The following is a 23,301-nucleotide window of genomic DNA, read 5'->3' on the forward strand; positions in this document are numbered from 1 at the left end:
GTTTGAGGGATTGTCAGCAGAGTCCTTTGGTAATGATAAGTTACATTGCAGAACTAGAGAAATTTTGGAACTGAAAAATAAACTGTGCATAATGAAGAAAAAATGATAAATGGAACAAGAATTTAAACATAGTTGAAGAGATAATTAGTGACTTGCCAAATAAGTTAAAAGAAAATATCCACAATAAAGCCTCTATTCTTAAAAGCATAAACACTACAGTTGTTTAACATTTTTAGTAAACATGAAGAAAATGAAATGCACATCAATAATAGTGTTTAGTATTCAAAATTAAAATCTGATTTGAAGAAAGATAAAACTGAAGATGAAGCTGCAGAAAAATAGATTCTATGAAGATGATAAAAATGATGATGTACAAATATTGTACACATAATATACCTGATTTGGATTTTGACATGACAGTGTCTTAACATTACTCAGAAAAGATCTGTACCATAATTCAGTACCATTAAGTTGTGAGTCTCCTATACAGAGTAACTTACAACAGTTCATTAGCAATATGTATAATAGCAAATAAATAGTCAGAATTTTCTGTCTTATATCTCAAACTAATTGGATCCAGTAGTAATTATCACACAGTTTAGTAAAGACAGCTTTCAATTGTCAGTCTGTTAGTTTTCAGGTTTTTTTAAAATTGATGTTTGAGAATGGCCATGTTTTACAGGGCTTAGTTAATGTTCCTGGTTACCATGAAAGAGGAAGGAAAAATTTGAAATCATTAATGCTAGTTTGAATAAGATAGCTATGTGAATAAGCATTCTCATTTATTAAAATGAAAACATTGATTCAGAATATTTATTATTAAACTAAAAACATTGTTTAAGAACCAAATGAAATCTGAAACTACGAATTTTTGCTCTTAAATCAAATATTTGTGATTTATTTCTTTTGAACAAAACATTTTTCAATTTTATCAAGACAGCATTTTTATTTTAAATAAATTAAGATGACTAATTTGCATTTTTGTTTTATATTTTTGTTATAATTTAATTTATAAACATTGAGCTTTTGTTGTATGAGAACTATAAGCATAAAGAATATATACCCATTTCTATGTTGGTTCAAATTAAGAAAAATTAAAATAAAAATACATTAAGTTAAAAAAAATCTGTAATTGTATTACCTTAATGAAAGTTGAGAGAAAATATAAAAAAATTTTTTTTGAAAGAAGAATCACTGCCTAAAGAAATCAAGTTGAAAATCACTGTTGATCTGAAATAGACAAATGAAAAATTGCACAATGTCATATCAAATTATAATCATATAAAAAGAAAGAGAAAATAAAATATTAATATTGATCAAATATGAAGTACATATTACCCCCACAATAGCAATGGTATTTCATAAGATCTCTTAACAAAAATAACAGAAGCCAGAAATTCAGTGAATGAAATTTTATAATGCTGAAAGAAAATGTCATGTTAGAATGCAATATGTTGAGAAAATTAGCTTCAAAACAGAAGATATGAAAAGACATTTTCAAACAAATAGAAACCATAAATTATCCTTTAGTAGATCTGCATTAAAAGAAGTAAAATATATGTATATCTCTATATATTTTTTTCAATCAGAAGGAAAATAAACCAGATAAAATCTTAGATGTGACACAAAGGCATAAAGGGCAAGAGGTAGCAATAATATTAGGGTATACCTAAATAAAAATTAACTGCATACATTATCATTGATGACAAAAACTCTATAATTAAAACAATAACATATTTTGGATTAAAACATTAGTACAATCCAATGAAATTATATTCTTCTCTCCCAACCCTTATTATGTGTCAGCATCCACATATCAGAGAGGATTTTCAGCCTTTGGTTTTGGGGATTGGTTTATTTCACTTAGTATGATAGTCTCCAGTTCCATCCATTTACCAACAAATGCCAAGATGTTCATTCATCTTTATGGCTGAGTAATATGTCATTGTGTATATATGTGTACCACATTTTCTTTATATAGAAGTTCATTGGATTATACAAAGGGGAATGAAGGGAAGGGTAGGGAGATAGGAATAGGAAAGAGTTGAATGAATTGGACATAACATTCTCATGTTCATATATGAATGCATGACCTGTGAAATCCATATCATGTTCAACCACAAGAATGAGATACTAAGTAGAATAAATTATACTCTATATACATACAATATGTTAAAATACACTCTATTATCAGGTCCATCTAAAAAGAACAAATAAAAAGAGTCTCAAAAACATAAGTAGAAAAATATGTCAGAAGGAAATATGTTGAGGGGAAGTGAAAAAAATGTTAGAAAAGTTTTGAAATGTTGGACAAGGGGTGTAAGTACTACTCTATGTAAAGTAAATAAATGGTGTTTGCTAAACAGCCACTAAATAATCTATGGGAGACATGTGGAATAATAATGTAATTAAAATAGGTTTAGAAATGGAAGAACAGTATATACAGCAGAAAGGAATAACAAAATGAATATATTAAACAATAAATATTAAGAACTCAAAAGGAAAAGGTTCTCACATTGCATTAAATTACTTCTGCTTGTAATAACAGATGTTAAGTGTAAAGAATACTGAAAATTTCATTAGTAGATGTTTGAAAAGTACTGTTCTGAATGGTAGATTTTATTCCTTTTTGTTAGTAGTATGATGTTTTTTCAATGGAGCATCAGGAAAAGTCTCTCATCGCGGCAAGTATTTCAGGAGAACATCTTAGTTGATTTTACTCCCTTCACATTTTTTTGGCAAAGACATTTCCAGGGTTGGTTTCTTCAGGAACAGTTGTGTTCAGCCTGGGCTCTGTGGTCTCTTCAAGTCAGGCCTGAGGGTTTTCAGTGTGTTGAGTCCAGTCCCTGTGTATTAACATCAGTGTACGCTTCCATGTGCATGGGGTGCCCACACAGCCTGGGTCAGGACCTCCCCAATACTGTTACCTGGAGGACGTCAAGAGCCACAGAGATCACAGGGCATCTGCTGCCCAAGATGGCAAGATGGGTGCTGTTACCAGGCAATGGTACTTGGTTCTCTGGGTGTGGCTGAGGTCTTAGAAGGGAATCATTTTCTTGAAAGAATCATTTCTATAACTCAGTCCCAGATTTTGGGTTTTTGTTCTTTTTAATATTTAGCTATAATGGGAAATCCAAATGAAGCTAGGCTGTATGTTTAATAAAAAATATGAAAGTCCCATATAGTAAACCAATATAATTTCATTAAGAATAGAGATTCCAAATAAATATGTAATTTTCTCAGTGAATACTTGGAAGCATGCAATACAGAATGAACATCAGTTTTCCTCCAATTGGCTGAGAGACTCAATGCAATCTCAAAAAAATTTTTGAAAACTTCTGGATACTGAGACCTTGTTATAAAACATATGAATGGCAAATAATATGCCAGTCAAAAGAAAAAAAAAAAAAAAAAAGAACCAGAAAAGTCATGAAGATAAAGAAAAACAAACTTGGAAAATTTATTCTAATAGATAAAAGTAGTGATTTTAACCATGCAGTATTGATTTTAAAAATGCCCTGTTAAATATATTAATTGAATAATAAAGATATGTGAAAACATTTCCTTCACCAATATGGACAAATGACAGTAATAGGGCCTTGAAGAAAAGAGAGACTGAGAACAAATCAGAAGACTGGAATGCTTATAGTGAGTAGAAATATTACATGGAATACTTGGGCTGTTTTACATGGGAGGATACACCTGAACCAAGTGCTCAGAAGTGGGTAAGGAAATTCACCAGAGTGAAAAAAGCTTAAATTATTTCAGGTGAAGAACATGAAAAAAAAAAAAAAAAATGAGACGATTTGGAATATTTGAAATGTGATCCAAAGCAGGTTTTAGAGTAGGTGATTGTAGAGGAGAATAAAGTACAAAAACACAAATCATGAAGGTCTCTTAGTATGGTGAGGCATATATACTGTATCTGAGAACATGAAATACCAATAAACTTTAAGAATGTGATTTTTCAGGTTAAGACTTTAATTTTAGGAAAATAAGGAAGGTCATTCAATTTGCAATATGCAGTAGGAGATTTTCCTGTGCAGACATGAGAAGAGGAAGGGCACAAAATATTTCATCCAATTTTTTTTTTTTTTTTTGGCGTGGGGCTGGGGATTGAACCCAAGGCCTTGTGCTTGCGAGGTAAGCACTCTACCGAGTGAACTATCTCCCCAGCCCTATTTCAACCACTTTTAAATGTCTTTTCTTGTCTTGGTAATAAAGTCGCAAAAGTTTGACATTTTTCCAATTTCCAATTGAAATAAATATCAGGGAAAAGCACTGTAATGCTAAAAAGAAACAAAAAAAAACAAGAAAGCATGATGATCTTACTACCCCAAACATTTTGTTGGAGACATTGGTGTATAAGACAAACTTTTATTAATTAATCCAAGTATCCACATTAGCTGGCTTAACACTTATACTACCAAGCATTCTTACTGTTCTCTTCAATCTATTCATTATTTCATAGTTAGCATTTCATGTCTATGTTACCTTGGTATGTCACATCTTCCAGAGAAATAAAGGACAGACATAAGAAGGCACATCCACCAATGAAGAACATGAAATTATTTTACCTTAGCACTTTAAGAAAAAAAAAAAAGGAAAATGCCCCATTTTCTGAAAAACCTCATGCTTTAAAATATTTTTTCTCTTGGCCAGAAAAATAGTGTGTTTCTGAAATTTTTGGTGTTTTAAAATTTAGCAGTAGAAACACCTCAATACCAAATAATTTACTGTGCATCCTGATGATTTGATTCAATTTCATCAATAAGATATAAAATGAAGAAGGGTATAAACACATGGTCGAGTGGGTCTATTTATCTTACTATTACTATAATTCAGACTAAAGCCATTAGCAGTCATCCCTTGGTAGCATTGGTTTTAAGGTCATTCGTTTTATAATCAGACCTTATAAAAATGCAAAACTCACTCGGTAGGAACAGGAGTGTGGAACAAGAGTATCATCAGCAGGAAACAGAGCTCCGGGAAGAGTATTTGATTCAACACAGGATTTGAAGTTGAAAACATACTTACCCACTCAAGGAACAGCTGATGCATAACAAGAATATTTTCCCTGTGATCTCTATTTTTCACTGTTCTTTCTTTGCCCTGACTCTCTTTACATTTCTTTGATGATTTCCCCTGGTTCTCACCCCTATCTCTTATCTCTTATCCTCTGAAAAAGACTGAAATTGGCAGGCTTACTGGGGAAGACATAATCTACCTTAGGTTGTCCTTTAAAAGCTACAAAATTCCAGGGTTTAAATTGTATACAGAAAAGCAATCAAACACATCAACTGGAAACCACCCCTCCCTGAGAGTGAATAGACCTCTGCAAACAGCATGCTCCACTTACTTGACCAGCAAGGGCTGTGGAAGCAGAGGGATGCTGAAATAGCCTGTTGTGTATCCCTTGAAAGGGTGTTTACATCCATATAGAAAAATGGTGTGTGTGTGTGTGTGTGTATGTGTGTGTGTGTGTGTGCAGGCACAGCAGGTTGGAGAAGTTAAGGGCTTTTCCACCCTCAAAACAATACTTATTCGTTAAATGTAGAAAAACAATCTGAAAATCTCAGAATGTCTTTTGCACAACACTAGAGCTATTCAATTTAATTGAAGGTTTAGGAGCTTTTTGGAAAAAGGCCAAATTGGTACAATCAGAAATTGGATTCCAATGTAATTTAGTATATATGTGGTCTTTATTAAAGATCTGCATGAAGAGGCTACATAACACAGATAAGTTTCTCTCTGATGTCTATCATATAACCAACAATGCTAGAGAGACTGCCTAAATTTAGAAGATTCATTTGACATCATCTGTCTTAAAACACAGTATATGATATGCAAAGCTTACTTGTGTGTGTGTATGTGTGTGTGTGTGTGTGTGTGTGTGTGTGTGTGTGTGTAACTAGAAATTGAGTCCAGGGATACTCTACCACTCAGCTACACTCTTAGCCCTTTTTTTAAATTTTATTTTGAGATAGTTTCTCTCAAGTTGCCAAGGCTGGTCTTGAATTTGTGATCCTTCTGCCTCAACCCCTCCCAGTACTTAGGATTACAGTCGTGCATCCCTGAGCCTGATGGCCTAAGAGACTTTCAGAAAACCATAAAGTTTACGCCAAAGCAAGATGTCTCCATCCATAAAAACAGTGACAATCATTGATTTGTTTTTGCCTGTAAGAACTTTTTTGAATTATGATGTATGTATATATATATATATGATTATTGAAGTATAATATGCATACAAAATATACAAATTTTAATTGCACAACTTCAAAGTAGTCCATAAGAACAGAACACAGGTTATGAATTATAACATTTTCAATAAGACAGAAGTTCAGTTTCTCAGTTGCTTATTCTGGATACTTAATTAATACACTGACTTGTGTTAGCATGCACTGGTTTTGGCTCTATTTAACTTTATGTCAGTTAAACTAGAGCAATTTGAGTTTGATTTTGTACTTTGTGTGGTTCACCCAGGCTTTTATATGGCATCAGTCTGGTAATTCTCATTTTATCTGCAATTCATGGCAAGAACGTGCTGAAATTTATTAATGCAGCTTAGAGGGATATTGTACCCTTATTTTTGCTAATGATTATGAGAAAATGTAAGGTAGCTATTAATGTATCTTTATATGCATTTATTTTAATAACACTTTGTTCTGTTTTAAATTTTATAATATCTTAAATTATATATTTATAGCATTGGTTTTTTTTCAACCTTTCTTCTTTTTGTTATAGACATTCAAGGTTATAAATTTTCCTCTATACACGAATCAACAAATTCTAAAATACAGACATTTCCAACTTGTGTTAGTTCAACTTAAGATTTTTTTGGATTTATCAGTGTTGCCAAAGAAGTACACAACAGGTTAACACCATACCTCAACTTTGGAACTGGTACCTTTCCCAGGGCTAGAGTGAGCAGTATAACTCTCCTGTGATACTGGGCTGTGGCAGTGAGCAGCAGCTCACAGTCAGACACTGATCAGGAGCTCACCCTTGTGACCACTGCCACTGTCCCATATCACACTGCATATTGTTATAGTTCAAAATTCAAATACCATGTCTTCTGAATATGCATAGATTTCCTACTCTGGAATAATTGACAGATTGTAAATTAAAACATTGTTAAGTGAGGGATCATCTGTACTGTGTTGATGAGTTATGATGTTTGGGTAGGTCAGGTTTATTAAATATATTTTTATTTATATTTTCAATTTATGGTCTTAAGGGCATGTAACCCCATGTGTAAGTTTTAACAGTTATATGTATGATATCATTGTCCCTCAGTATCTACTGGGAATAGGTTTGAAGAAACCCTGTAGATACCAAAATCAGTGAATCTTTAAGTCCTTAATGTATACTGGCACAGTATGCATATATCCTATGCGCATACTCCTGTGTGCTTCAGATGATCTTTAAATTACTTATAATACCTAATACAATGTGAACACTACTTAAATTGCTGTTATACTACATTGTCTTGGAAATAAAAACAAAGAAAAACTTCTGCACATGATCAACACAGAGGCAACATTTTTCAAATATTTTTAATCTGTAGTTAATTGAATCTGAATGTGTACATGTTTTGAATCTTATTCTGGCACAGCATGGATTTGATCAAGTAACCTCTATATCAACAGAACCTCATTTCCTAGAGGTTTGTTGGTCCACCATTTACCAAACCAAGTCTCTGATGTAAAAGAGCTAGAAGATCTGAATATTTAAATATGCATGTCTATTGGAGGTGTAGGAATCAGTTAAGATAGGTAGAATATTAAGAGGCCAAGATCTTGCAGAGAAAGGAAACAGAGGAGAGAACACATGAGTTTGTGTTCTCTAGGAAATGAAGTGTTTCTTGATGTAAAGATAAGCAGCAAACTGCTGTCCAGTAGCAAAAGGCCCAATAAAACTTCAGTCAATGTCCCAAGGTTGGAGAGAGACAATTAGAATCCAGAGTACTCAGAGAATGGGAAACATGATATTAAAATGAAAATGAATCCTTGATATCTCCAGGGCTACATGCAAAATGCCAAAAATCAGAATGAGATAAATTTTAAAACCTGGAAGTGACAAAATAGTTCACACATGTCTGTGAAATAATGAGGTGAAAATGATTTTTCTGTTAGCTATCAATATCAAGTATATAAATCAATCAAGTGAAGGAGAATAAAAACACTTTAAATCAATGTTCAAAAAATGTGCATGGCCAACACTTTTCATTACAAGATCATATATATTTTATCAGGCATGGTGGTGCACACCTGTAATACCAGATAACTGGGAGGCTAAGGCAGGAGGATCACAATTACAAGGCCAGCGTAGGAAACTTAATGAGACCCTGACTCCAAATAAAATAATGAGGGAATGTAGCTCAGCTGCAGAACACCCCCTGGGTTCAATTTCCAGTACAGAAAACAGAAAGAGAGGGATTATATTTACTTATCAAGAAAGAGAAAGACAAAGTGATCCATGAAACAGAGAATTTGTTACAGAAGAGAAAAAGAAAATTCTAGGACAACTAATGAGCAACAGATCAGAGAAAACAAACATACACAACATGGAAGCTGGAAGGTTCTGGAATTTTTCTCTGTTGGAAAGTCATAGAATGAATGTGTGATACATGGAAGTATTTTTGTTACCATATGATTTCATGTTAGTATGTTTGGGGACATGAGTAATAATTACATGAAAAGACAGAGAAAATTTTAACTTTTAACATCTGTTAACCCTAGAAGCAACAAAATATTATTCATGAACATTTCCTATCCTGGTTGACTACATAGACTTAAGCTAAATAACATAAAGTCTGACTATTCACTTAAAAATGTTAATATGGAGTACTGAGGGGTATGTAGATAGTAAAGGTTTTAGAGGTAAATATCAAACTTCCATTATATTGTTCCTTAAAATTCAAACTCTAACATTGACAAATCAATAAGTAATTCTGCAAGTTTATCTACTTAGAAATAACAAAAGTTGAACTTCTTTGTGTCTTGAAAATGTTTTGACAAATAATAGAGAAGAAGAAAAAAGGAATCTTGTTTGAGTAAATACATTTAAATTATACTTTGTATCTATATATATTACTTGAAAACACTTGATTTTTTTTTACCTAAGTGTAAAATTCATGGAAGTATATTTTCATACAACCACCCAACACTTTGTGTCCAGAATTTTTATACATCTATTCTGTGACCATGGTTTCATTTGTTAGTAAATATTTTCAGTGTCCAGAGAACTGCAAAACAATAGAAAATAACTTTACAAAAAAAAAAAAAAAAATTCAGGGCTGGGACTGTGGCTCAGTGGTGGAGCACTTGCCTAGCATATGTGAGGTAGTTGGTTCAATTCTTAACACTACATAAAAAATAAGTAAATAAAATAAAGATATTGTGTCCAACTACAACTAAAAATATTTTTTAAAAATCCATGTCTACTCTTTTTTGGTGGCTCCTCATAGTAATATTTAAGAATATTTAGAAATGGATATGATGGGAAATTTTATGACATATATAGTCACAATAAAATTATTAAAAAAAGAAAATATAATTAAGAAGGCATACAAGTTATTTTATATATACATATATATCATATATATTCTCTGATTTTATTTTCTTTGGTGATCATATATATTTTAGTTACTACTTATACAAATAAATTATTTTTCAGATTTTTATGATAAATAGCCACTAAAACTATATATCTATTCACTCTATCTATGGAAAACTATTCCTAAAGAAAAGTGTCAATATTAAACTTCCTGAATAATGCAACTGTTGTAAACTTAGGGAATATTTTTTTCTAAACCATTGTGTATGTGATGATTATTCAGAAAACGTGATCATTATAATTTCATCAAAGATGATTTGATTTTGCAAACTGCTTACCAGATGTACAGGTAGAAATCCTAGGACACACTCGCTACTTACTTCATCAGTTATGCTGTGTGGCAAGAGAAGAATGTCATCCTCCCAAACTGGAACTAATTTGCTTCGTCCCATCTGTAATCAACAAGGAAAGTTGACACCACCATGCACAAATCCCTCAAGGTAATCTGACTTCAAAATGAAAATATTTCACTTTAGATTTCAAAGTCATGTTTATTTATTTATTTTCCCTAAGAGGGGCTGTTGCTTCACCAATTAAAGGAGCAAATAGGTTCTTAGCAGACCGGCCTTGGATAGAGAATCCTGGCAGTTATTGACTGCTGCCCGAAGCAATGACAGGTGCATCAGGGTATTAGAGAAAATTAAAGGTAGGAAGCATCCTGTAACACTCCCTGTCAGACTTTTGACCTGGGAAATTTTAATGCTTCCACTCTGTTTAAATGGGTTTGAAGTTTTAATCCAGCAGAGACAGAGCTGCATCCTGTGGTCCATTGAATGGATTCATGCTGCTCACTTTGTGCAAGAAATCTTTTCATTTCTCTGGAGTATTCTTTCTCCACATGAGGGGAAACCATCATAACTGAAGAAATCAGTTTCCATTTAAGAACATTAACACATAAAATGGACATTTATATGGTTTTTCTCACTTGGTTCTATTTTTACATCATTCAATAGATAGAGCTCCTGGTTTAAATAGAATCATTCAGAATTGGAAGCTTGTGAGCTACACAATTAGATTATATTTTCTTCTTGTGTGGAGATATTACATACTTTATTTAAATAACTTCATGGTATTTCCAGATATGAATATGAAAATCTATGTAAGGTAATAAGATAAACATGCAAATTTCCTGGCTCTTGTGAATTATGATGATATATTATCCTTTTGTGAGAAAGTAGGACATGGAATATGTAAAAATTTCATTGTTAGGTTCTCCCACTATTCTTTATTAAGAACTTTTGGCTGAATAACATTTATTTATTCATGTTTTATTTTATTTGATCCCAAATTGTTCATAATACTAATGAATTATCTCCATTAACTTAAGTGAAAATTGACCAGTGAATTAAATACAACAGTTAATAGCACATTATGAATCTATTCCTGTGTTTTAACTTTTAATTAGCATTGTAAATAAAGAAAAAATAAGAGGAAAATTTCTTTTAAAAAATATTATAATTCAAAATATGAACTACTTCCTATTTCTACATGTCATACACATGCCAGTTCATTTCCTATACATAAAAGTTTATAACATATTAAATGCCATCATATCTCTGAAAGCATAGGCACATTAATTTTGTTCAGCAAATTTTCATTGATGATTTGCCTACAGAGAGTATGCACTGTAGTCTCTGCACTTGATCAGGATTCAGATCTAACGTCATCTTTAACACATGTCCTTTGTATCAATTATAAGCAATTTGTGTATATATCCCAAATATAGATTCTTCTTTTTAATTCATTGAACCTCAGATAATGTGATTTGTAATTCTCTTAATTTTAAAATTCATTGATATTTTTATAGTGAAATTAAACAAGAAAAATTGGATCAATAATCCATGGTCACTTGAGAAGAAAAAAACAAGCAAACAACAATAAAGCAATTTCTCTAGAAAGAGTTAGATGGAAGTTTTTTCACCTTTTCAAATGGAGACTAGTAAGTCACACAATGTCACTCTGCCACCTATCATTGGGCACTAGGGCCAGCTTATATTTAAAGAGGTTCACATTAGACCATCTTGATGGAAAGAGTATCAATTGATTTACTGAGTAATCTTAAACAATCACAGCTAAGCTTCTGACACAAACCACTTTTATCCCTCACACTTAATACACTCATGCCTTTCCAAGATCCTCATCAGTCATGAGTTTCAGATATGAGCGTCAGGATCCTATCATCTAATTACACTGTCAGGCACAGATTCAGCTTCTTGGGTACAATATTTTGGGAACTGCTCCTAGAATATCATTTCTCTTCCTCTGAAGTCCTGTCAAGGTATCTACCCCCGTTGATCTCAACCTTCAAGATTGGGGTCAATATGTGTAATCACTGTAAACACTCCAATTCCAAAGGGGAGAAAAGAGACAAAAGCAATCAGTGATCAGTAGCAATTCTGAAATCCAGCCAAGCATGTGTCAGTATTTAAAACGTGCTCAATTCTGCCTGGGAACATTCTCCATGAATCTTGACTCCATTCTCTAGGTTTTGAGCTCTAGCCTTTGGATTAAACATCCTTTAATATAAAATGTAGTTTATGTTGCAGCCGAGTGCTTTTCTTATCCTGTTTCCTGCCTGTAGATGTTTGTGGGTTCAAAGTATCTTTTTCATTTTGTACTTACCTCTTCTCTTTTTTATCCAAATAACTGTGGTCTCAGCAGTACCCCTATCTTAAACATTTGGTGAGTTTCCCCCATAAGTCTTACTAGAATTATTCCTTTTGGATTTCTTAGAAACCTTACAATTTAGTAGAGACACATGTGCCATTTCCTTACTGTATGTACAGAACCGTTGTGTGTCTAAATGCTTTATAAAATACCACTTTAAATTTTCCTGAAACTTAGCAAGGGTTAGGGTCACACTCTTAGCTTTATATTGAAACCATGTTTTTCTGACAGCAAGCTAGCTGAAAACCATTTTTAATGTGTGAATGATAGTTTTATTTTTTGAGTCCAATAGTTTTGATTTTGTTACATATAACATTGTATAGTTTATCTTTCAGTTATCTTTTTCACTAATCTTTCCAGGGCTCATAAATATACTATCTTATCATCTCTCTTGAAGATACTAATAATCTGTTTACTACATGAATATTATAAAATATACATACATACTTATACATACATATATGCATAATTTACCTTATGCCTCTAAGTTTGTTTTATTTACCCAGTTTTTTTCATGTTGTTGGTTTTCTGAAATATTTTTTCATGTTGTTGGCTTTCAGTTTAAGTAAAAATAAAAAGCACAAAACACTGCTCTCTTGTTAGAGAATTATGTTTTAACATGTGTGATCTATTTTGAGAGTACGGGGGTGGAGGGATAAACTGGATGTGTTTTGTATTAAATTATATATCAAGTTATAATCTTAGAAGGAATATTCCTTGTCCATCCTGAAAGTCAAATATTACTTGAGTTGCTATCTAAGTTTTTGTCTCAAATTAATTCTGTACCAAATACGACAATAACTAATTACCAAGCTAATCTCATCCAAGTTTGAATGTATGAGCCAGGAAATTAGAAATAAGGAAATGATACACAATATTAACTTTTTTTTTTATTTTTAAGAGCTAATTGATCTTATTATTACTGTTAGTACCTTCCCTTCTATTGCTAGCCCTTTTCTTTTTTTTTTTTTTTTTTTTTTTGGTTGCTTTTTCACAGTTGCCCTGTAAGGGTTATTTGTTGGCTCTATCTTATGGCTGAATTCACTGAACTATTTTTTTTAATTTTTATGTATTAAAGTAAACAAAAATGGAGGCCAGGTTTCAAGACCACCAAAGAAGATGAAGTCAGCGAGCCCTCAGAAGTCACCTTAACTTCGATAGATTTGCAAACTTAAGCAGGAGTGAATGTGGACTATTTCTTGTAATCCCCAGTGTTAAAGAAAAAGGAAACTGAAGGCCAACAAATTTGAAGCTTCAAATTTACTTACAGTTATGTAACTAGGAGCTTTCCAACAAGAAATACCAAACAAGGCAACTGGACAACTACAAACACTCAAAACATTTACTTTGCCCTATAAAAACCTTCACCTTGTGTTCCCTGGTTCGATGACCTGAGCCAGTTTGGAGATGCCCATTTAGTGAGTTGCAATGTTGTCAAATTAACTCTGAAATTGTATTGTATCCCAGTTTATTTTTAGGTGTAAGTTTTAACATGCATCAGTTTGAGTTCTCCAGGAGCGGGTACAAAGACTGAATCAAAAGTGCAGACAGTTTCTTGGGGACTCATGTTAAGCATGAGATGAGAGGAAGTAGAAATGGTAAAGAAGAGCATCTGAGCATGATTCGGGTCTGATTCCTGTGAAGAGGGAGAGAAAGGAAGAAAAGGTCATGGGAAGCTGCAGACTGCTCTGTAACTCTGAGCGATCTTGGGCAGCTCCGCGAAGAGGTTCAAAAAGATTGCCTGGTAGAGGAATCCTGCATTTGAGAGGGTAGTGCCAGCTCTGGAACTCCACACATTCCCAGTGATTGATCTGGAGCAGCCAGGAACAACCTGTCCTGGGGAGGAGTCTTGCAGTGAATCCTGAAGGTGCAGCAGCGACCACAGCCCATTCCGCTCTGCACGGAAGTTTCTCTCTGCAGAAGAGCTCTGAGCAGTGTACTCCCAGGCCTCTGCCAATGAACATTTCAGAAATTCTTCAAAAGCTAGGGACGTTGATGTGATTTTCAAGCAGAACCGAGTATTTACTAACTTTCCTGTACTACCTGGAAACTTTCCTGTACTTTCCTTTACTAACTTTCCTGTACTAACTTTTCCTGTACAGTTTTAAGAACTGAATAATAAATGTAAGATGTGTTAATTGTATTAAAACAAAAATATGACTACATCAAATTGTTAATTTGATACAAATTCCCATGAAAGAGATTTTATGTATAACCTGCTATTTGAATTCTCACATCATTAGTGCCAGAAGTTTCATTCTCCTTATTAATGCATGGTTTTCAGATGTGGAATCTAACAATAAAAAATACTGAGAGTAGAGGAAATTATTTCTATTGTCTCTAATAGGAGAAAAATGAAATATTTGAAGTTGGCAGTGTAATACTCATTTTTTAAGGAGATGATAATTCAAGTGTACACCAATGAAAACCATAATTCTCTCCTTTCTATTCTAATTTTGTCACTGAACAAACATTTCTATTCTATATTTTCCCTCACTGATTACTTTCAGAATACAAAGTTACCTACTTTGAATCAGTATGTACATATTGCTAATACATAGATAAAGATGTTTAAATAGTGTCAAATCAAGGTGTAGAATTGCTTTGTATTTACATCTTTCCAAATAAATTTTTATTTCCCTTTCTGTTGTATTTTTTGAAACTAATTGCAACCTATGAAGCTCAGCTGCTGACAGGAGGCAAAACAGTACTTCTAATTTGAGGGGAGGGATTTTTTTTTTAACATCACTGAAATTTAACAGTTGAGATTGCATTTTGGTCATGACACCATTTCTTTATTATTATTTTTTTCTTTCACTGTTCTACTTAGCATTTGAATTACTTGACCTAGATAAAAAAAATTTACATTTACACTTCCAAAAGTATAGCTTTTTCTCTTCAAACAAAGCTTCATTACCTTCTGCATCCACACAATAGCTCTACATTGTATATATAAAGTGCAGTCATATAACATTAATAAATTTTAAAAATTTACTAAACTATTAACAATCCTTAAATTGTATGCACTCAAAACACAGACTTAAAATGATATAAAACAAAAGACAACAGAATTAAGTAATAAAAAACAAATTAATAATCACAGTTTAATGCTTTCATATATCAATAAAATAGCTAATAGAAAACTTTTATAAACAATAAGTGTACTTGTAAAAAAATCTTAAAATTAAATTTTTATATCATTCTAAAATTCACGTCAATATGGTTCAAAATAAAGTCATAATTAAATATGCCTGCTGCTGAATATGCTGTGATCCTGTGGTGAGATGCATGCCCAAATTTCACTGTAAATTCATGCAGGTAGAATAACCATGGATGAGGAGATGTAGGTAGCCAGAAGCCAAGTCCTCCTAGAAGCATTCCACCTACGCTAGTCTAAATGCTAGTGAAGGGGCAAGAAACCTAGAAGAATGGTGTAGTGGATTAAGTTTCAGTTATTGCCTTGAGATCAATTGCAGTGTTGGACTGTGGTTTGTCTCATAAATTACTGCATTACAATTTCTCAGAAACAAGATCAAGCAGAATCCTATCCCTAGATAAGTTAAATAAATGGATTTGAGTTGGGCAAGGAAGAGATGACTGTGCAGGAAGTTGTTTTCCACCAGATCTCTTCTGCTGAGTGGATAAACATAAGGGCGGTACTAAAAGCCCCAATCCCACGGAAATACAGACTCCTCTTTCGTATGCATTCCTTGACCCACTTTTCAGTTTACATAGAATTGTTTCTTATCAATCTTTTCTAATAAGTGAATATTTCTAATAAGGCATACTTCTTATCAGTTTTGTTTCTAATAAGGAATGCTAGGTAACTAAAATTAAACTCCATGCTAAGTACATTGCCTAGGTTCTATCAAAATTCCTGCTTCAGTGGATTGATAAATTAAGGATTGGGCCTGTATTCTTTTTAAAAACTGAAAACTATGTGTCAACATGGGTCTGAATATTATTTATGTTTATAAAGTTTCATTTAAAATTATCTAGTCATTTGCTGGATTTCTACTACTACAAAAATTAAGAATCTCCAACTGGAGATTTCAGAATCTTACGGAATAGGCATTATTTTAATTGGAATAATTGTAGGTTTATAGATAAATTGCAAAAAATATATATATAATAAGTTCCAACTTATTACCCTTAATGTTACTATCTTACTTTAAATGAGAAGGGGGCATTTGTAAAAATTGAAAGAATATACATGTATGTTACCATTAGCTACACCCTGGGATTTTAGCACTTTTACACTAATGTTCTTTTTCTTTCCCAGAATGTCTTCTGATCTACTAGAATTTTAGTCTTTCCTTGTCCTTGTTCTTATGTGTTTGTGTATGTGTGTGTGTGTGTGTGTGTGTGTGTGTATGACCTTGAGAATTTTAGGTCATAAAAATTTAGAGACAGTCTCTAAATTTTGGTTTATCAGTGCATTCCTCATGAGTGGATTTAGGATGATGACTTTTTTTTGTCATATTCAGAATTAAACCCAGGGGTTCTGGACAACTGACCTATATCACCTGTCCTTTTTGAAATTAACTACTTTTCTTTTTTAAATTTTGAGACAGGGTCTTGTTAAATTTCCTGGGCAGGCCTCCAATTTGCTATCCTCCTACCTCAGCCTTCTGAAAGGCTGGGATTACAGGCCTGTGCCTTGGAGGCCCAGGGGGATAATGGCTTTTAGAATAGTGTATGACAGAGCTCAAGTGTTTACTGTCTGTCTCACATCAGGGAAAATGTCATATCTATATGACATCACTGGTGATATAAGCCTACATCATTTGATTAGGTCATCATTTACCAGGTTTGTGCATTTGTAAACATACTGATTTCCTACCTCTAGACTCTAATCTTTGAATGTGAGTCTTTAAGTCACATCCCCAAATAAGTGGAACAGTTAATGCTCACTTTATGGAGGGAGTATCAATTTACACTGTACAAATCTTTTGTTTTCTATTAGGGAGATTTGTTTTTACATACCCGTTTATTTTGTTATTTTTATTAACATGGAAACTTGTGTGTTTATTTTATATTTGTTTGATAACCCTAGAGTATGCTATATATTTTGTTGCTCACATTTCTCCCAGTTTGACTATCTGGAACTAGTCAAAATCACACCTGGGACCCTTTGACATGTCCCCATTCTTTGCGTTTTAACCATTTCCTTGATTTCTGGCTCTGGAAGGTACTCTAGGTACCTCTTTTATTTCCCCGTCTTAACTTTAAAATCAGTTATTTCTCCAAGGAGTTTGAGTTCCTTTAATTTGAAAATAGCATTTGAAGCCAAGATCTGGTCAAAGGGAGTGCTCATTGCTTCTTATGCAATGGACTTCAAGTAGCAATGTTTCAACATATCTTAACCAGTTTGTGCACATAGGTCTATATTTTTTATTATTCCTCCACCTCTATCTATACTAAACTAAAGATGTCATTCCTTTTTTATTTCTAGCTTATAGATGAGATAAATGAAGTATAGATAAATTAGGTAACTTGCCCAAATTCGACAGATAATAAATGGTGTAACAGCTCTAAATGCAAATTTCAGTACATTTCTCATTTTATTTTGCAATTGTTTGTATATCTTCTATTTGTCTTTATTGTAACTAACTCTTTCCATTCCTCCAAAATATATTTCTTCTGTGATTGCATCACAACATTAGTCATTACAAATGCTTCAGATTATCTGTCCAGGAAAGATATATTAGTGGGATTCTTGACTCCATTTAATCCATCACACTGACCTTTAGCCAATAGTCACAAAGTCTAAAGATAATTTTAATAGTCTCAGTCTGCCACTTTCTCTTCGTCTTTATCCCTGCTGTTCTTGATCAGCCCTATATTCTTTTTTCTCATGAAACATGGTGACAGTCTTCTAGGTGAATTTATTTCTAGTCATGAACCCCTGGGAGAAATTTAGAATTAAATAAGTGTGGGTTTCAGTCCTCTATCTACCCCCACAAACTGGGTGATTAGAGTATATTATTTCCCTTCATCTTTTGTTATATGCCTTAGATTGATAGTTATAGAAACTCCCTATGAAAAGTTTTAAAGCAAAAAGGAATTTCTTGGCTCAGGATGTGGTGAACATTTCATTTCCCAGATGAGGGGATATGCTAGTTCAGCCCAGAAAAATGGAATCAAGGACTAGACGTGCCCCGGTTCTTCCTGCACCCTGCATCTCTTTTCCTCAGAATTGCTTCATCTACTCTCTCCAGGGTGATTTAGTTTTAATACTTACCGGTGAAAGATTAATTGTTTACCCTTGATATCTCTAATCTTTAATTCAGGGAAAATATACTACTGGGCCATTGAGGTAGGAGCTGATCTCCAGTACTAACTTGGGTAACTCTCGCTGTTGTTTCACATTCCTAAGCATTATCCTCACAATTACCAAACACATATGTATATTTGTATTTTCATCTATTTTTTTAAATTTGAAATTATGATGCTAGATAATATTTACCATCAATATTTGGCCTAATAATTTGCTTGTTTTCACTAAATATTATATTTTTATTATTTATCCCCATTGTTACATTTAGTTCTTTTATTCATCTACAGTATGTTATGCTATCATGTAAGTATATCTTAAGGATATTAAATTCCCTATTTTAATATTCAATAGATTCTCTATAAATTTTCTAGGTCTAGATTTTTACATTTAGGTCTAACTATAGATCAGTTGACCACCTTCTACTTCCAGTGCCCTGTGAATTTATGTTATAGATTATCAGGAACAGTTGCAGTTTATCCTGGTATGATATTAGTCAAGATTTCTTTCAGAATCAAAACTATTCCATTTTAGACAATTCAGTATAACATTATCTTATTAATGAGGCATTAATAAAAGAAGTTTTAATCTGAAATTAATAGGTGACATATTTTATAACAGAATCATTTTTATTCTAAGACAGGATACAGTATTACCTAACTTGAGCAAAGAAGTACTAGAACAGATGACGGTCATTTTTAATATGACATATATTTGGTATTAATTAGAAACAATAACAAGAACTAAATGCCATGTTTAGTCCCTCCAAGTTATGTTTTCTATGAATTGTAGTTCTACATATTTTGTAGAAGCTGGTAGGTAAAGTTTGATGTTGTTAATACAACAAAAAAAATCTTTCAACAAGAACAATTAATCTAGAGATTATTTTAATATTAAGCAGTTGCTTTTATAGGTAAAATTACAGAACACATGGTTTTGTGGGCACCCACAAATGTGGGGTGGATCTTCTTCAAAATAGTGGGTTAATGTGAGATCAATAGCAATACACACATTCTGAGAGGGTATGAAAACTATGTATGATTTATACTATAAAAATTTCTGGAAAGAGCAGGGCATCATTCCACACTTTCTAAAAGTGGTGAGAAAGACCCAATAGGAGCAATTGCTTTGGCTTTTCCTGTGGTTAGGGAAGAGGACAGCATGAGACTCCACTACTGGTCTCTGCTAGTGAGGTTTGTATTTCCTGCTAGTGCCTAAGGAGGGAGAACTTGTCTCTCTTCTTGGTTTGCACAGATGACAAAAGAGGGGGAAAGATGGAATCAGAAGTTTTTTTCACACATTAAACAGTCTACTTAAAGAGGAAAAATTTACTTACAATGTATAAAAGATTATTAGTTTTATTTTAAACTTATAAGTTAAACAGAAATGCAAATAAGTTATAATTGCTAAGTCACCTTGAAAGAAATACAGTTATAATTTAACATTACTTCTACTTTGATTAAAACATTGTATTAAGAAAAGAAAATGGAAGGAACAGTATGATTTAATTCCTATTTTGTAGCTTTATCACTATTTCAACTACCATCATCTCACTATATCTTCTTTTAAGAATTCATTAATAAAATGAAGTAGTCCCAATTTCGTGACCTTAGCAGCTTGCCAACTCTGGATCTCTGGATTTGCTTTTTTTTTTTTTTTTTTTTTTTTAATTTAGAGCCAAATAGAATATTAAACATGAAATGATCCTTATAACAAAATGATATTTTCTATAAAATATCATTCTGTAAATGATGAGGAGAAAAGGGGAATTTTCAAGCCAAAGAATTCCTTACCCTATTCAGAGAACCTATTTATATAAATCATATTGGGAAAAAAATCTGAAAAATTATTTTCTGAAAATGTCTCTACTAAAAATTAGTTGTATTTTTTAGATATTTTACTTCAATGATTAATAAAATTTGCAAGATAAAAAATTTTTAAACACTTGCTGTGACACTACATGTATTTAATGTCTTAAATGTATAGGGAGAGTTTAAAACCATAAGCATGTTATCTTCATACATTAATGCAAGTAGCTATAATATAAATATTCATTTGTTGATTCTTTATTTTTGTACTAGAAGTCTTCACACAATTTATTTTGATCATCTCTCTAATCTCAGAAAAACACAATTTCATCTATTTTGAGCAGACCAAATGTCTTGGAGTATTGATATAAAAGTTGAACCTTAGGGATAATTAATTTGTTATGTATTAGTTAGAGTATATTAGGTTGAAATAACAATAGGCCTAAATAGCATAAGCAGTGAGCATAGTAATGTGTATTTCCACTCTGCTGTCAAACCTGTCGCAGGGAACTGGTCCATCTTCTCCATGGGTGGTTCAGAGACAGAGGTTCATTCCATCTTATGGTTCTGCCAAGTACTGTGAACTTATTATCACATTTATCTTGTCAAAGACAAAAAGAAAAAACTGGAGGCACAACTGCTTAAAAGTATCTCCCTGGAATTTCATAATATGTTATTTCATGGCATGGTCAAACATAAGGAAAGATAGGACTATATGCCAAGGAAGCAAAGGGAACATAAGTTGAGTAGGTATCCATCACAGACTGCTGATCTTACATACATGGGAGCTAATGTGTGTCTCAGAAGTGGAGTACAGAATAGAGGCAGGACTAAACCACAGGTTCCATGAGTTGGCTGATGAAGTATGTAACATAAAAACCTTTCTCAAATAGGATTTCCGCAGAAATTAACCACACTGAACTGGAAGAATGTCTCAGTAACAGCAATGAATATCACTTATCATATGAGCACTTAGAATTAATGATATTTTATTAATAGTTATTAATATTCCTTGATAAGATAGAGTTGATATCATAAAGAAATTAGTCTCATACATTGTTAATATATTAAACTATAAGGTGTTAAGTTTCTATTTTCCAATTTTATTTCATCTTGTTTTATATATTGAAACATGATGTGACAAAAATTACTGTTCTACAGGACTCATGAATATTTACACAGAAAAATAAAATATATATTTTAAATAATCCATTAGTATAAGGTAACAAGACCATTTTTATTTTAGGTGAAGCCTCACATTAAATAATTAAATCAGGCACTACAATTCCAACTTCTCATAGTGGTGCATTGAGATGACTTGTTTTACATTTGTTTGTAGTAGTCATTTTGACTGCTAATGCATGGTAAAAATCAAGAGTTTTTATAGATAAGGCAGAAAGTGTGGTGAGAAAATGTGATGAATCATTACAGTATTTGCATTAGTCCATCTGGAAGGCAATTTTATTGATTTATGCTTTCCTTTTGAGATATTTAAATCACAGCATAATAATCTCCTCAGGAGACTAAGTTGTTGGTGAAGATTCATTTTAAAAAATAAATATTTACACAATTTGGAATTGTGTTGGTGTAAAATGTAATAATATTAATGACCTTAAAAATTAATTATTGAAATGTACAATTCCAAACAAAAACATTGAGATTGCCAGACACAATGCTCTAGTGAAGTAGCTGATAATTTTTAAGCATGTATTTTTTTACCTTGTGGCATAATCAATCACATTAGAGCTAATAAGAACAACAAACTCCTGGATGTTATAGCCTTAGGATGAGCATTGACTAAAACTCTAGTAACAATTTCTACAGTCTTCATTAGTCAACGTGTTTGCGAGTTAAAGATGAGTCAGTCACAGTCTGTCTTAAATTTTTCTAGAGAATCAGAAGAGCCATTGCTGGTATGGGAAGTGTGTAATGCACACTGATTAACTTATTCTACAGACAGTAATAAAGCTTCATGACAAAGACCAATGGATAATAAGCAATAGTGGGGACTGCAAATTTCATCAGTTCTAGATGAAAGGAAAATATGTGACTTTCTGTTCATACTTCCTCCTGCTGTTTGGAATATAGATTCTGGAGGAGTCTGGAGTTTGACCAGTCATCTTTGACCTGCAGTGATTCTGGGGATGGAGATTACACCTAGTGAAGAAACCTACCTCCTCCCTCTTCTGCATAAGAGAAATAGTCACTTGTCACTTATGAAGTCTCTCATTTACAGCAGAAATGAATCCTGATCAATGCAATACATACCATTTCTTGGTTAGACAGCTTTTAGAGCAAGTAACAAATTTTACTAATTATTTATTTCATTTTATATGAACTTTTATTAAAACAGTGTAAAAACAATTACTAAAACAGAAAAAGAGGGAGAATTGAAGGAAAACAAGAGTCATGCACAAAACATAAGACTTTCCCTTCACCATTAGTGACCTTTTAATAAATTGCAAAATTTCTGAAGAGTTAAGTAAATATTTTTATCATGAATTAGTTAAGTGTATATTAGGACCAAATAGAAAATGATATATTGATTAAAAGGAAATTATTGATAATTTGATATCTTAATTGATTAAAAATAAATTTTTGTGTCCCTGGGTTTAACTATCAGTTAATCTGTCATGAGACTGAACCTATAAACAGTGTTGTCCTGCACTAACCTTTTCCTCAGTGCAGGAATAAAACTTATAAATGCTTATTGATTCCTTCAAAGACTGCCAAATAGATACCAAACATAACTTGGAGTCACAGTATATGATAACAGAAGAGATTTATAAAATTTCAATTTAAGAAATAGAAGTGCACTGGTCTCATCAGTGTTTCTTTTTGACATATTATGTCATGAGTTATACATTATGAAATCCCACCAGCTATTTTTATTTTTAAATATTTCATATTTATTTTTAAATCTTCACATTT

This window comes from Sciurus vulgaris (genome assembly GCF_902686455.1).
Source record: "Sciurus vulgaris genome assembly, chromosome: 4".
NCBI classification, from domain to species: domain Eukaryota; kingdom Metazoa; phylum Chordata; class Mammalia; order Rodentia; family Sciuridae; genus Sciurus; species Sciurus vulgaris.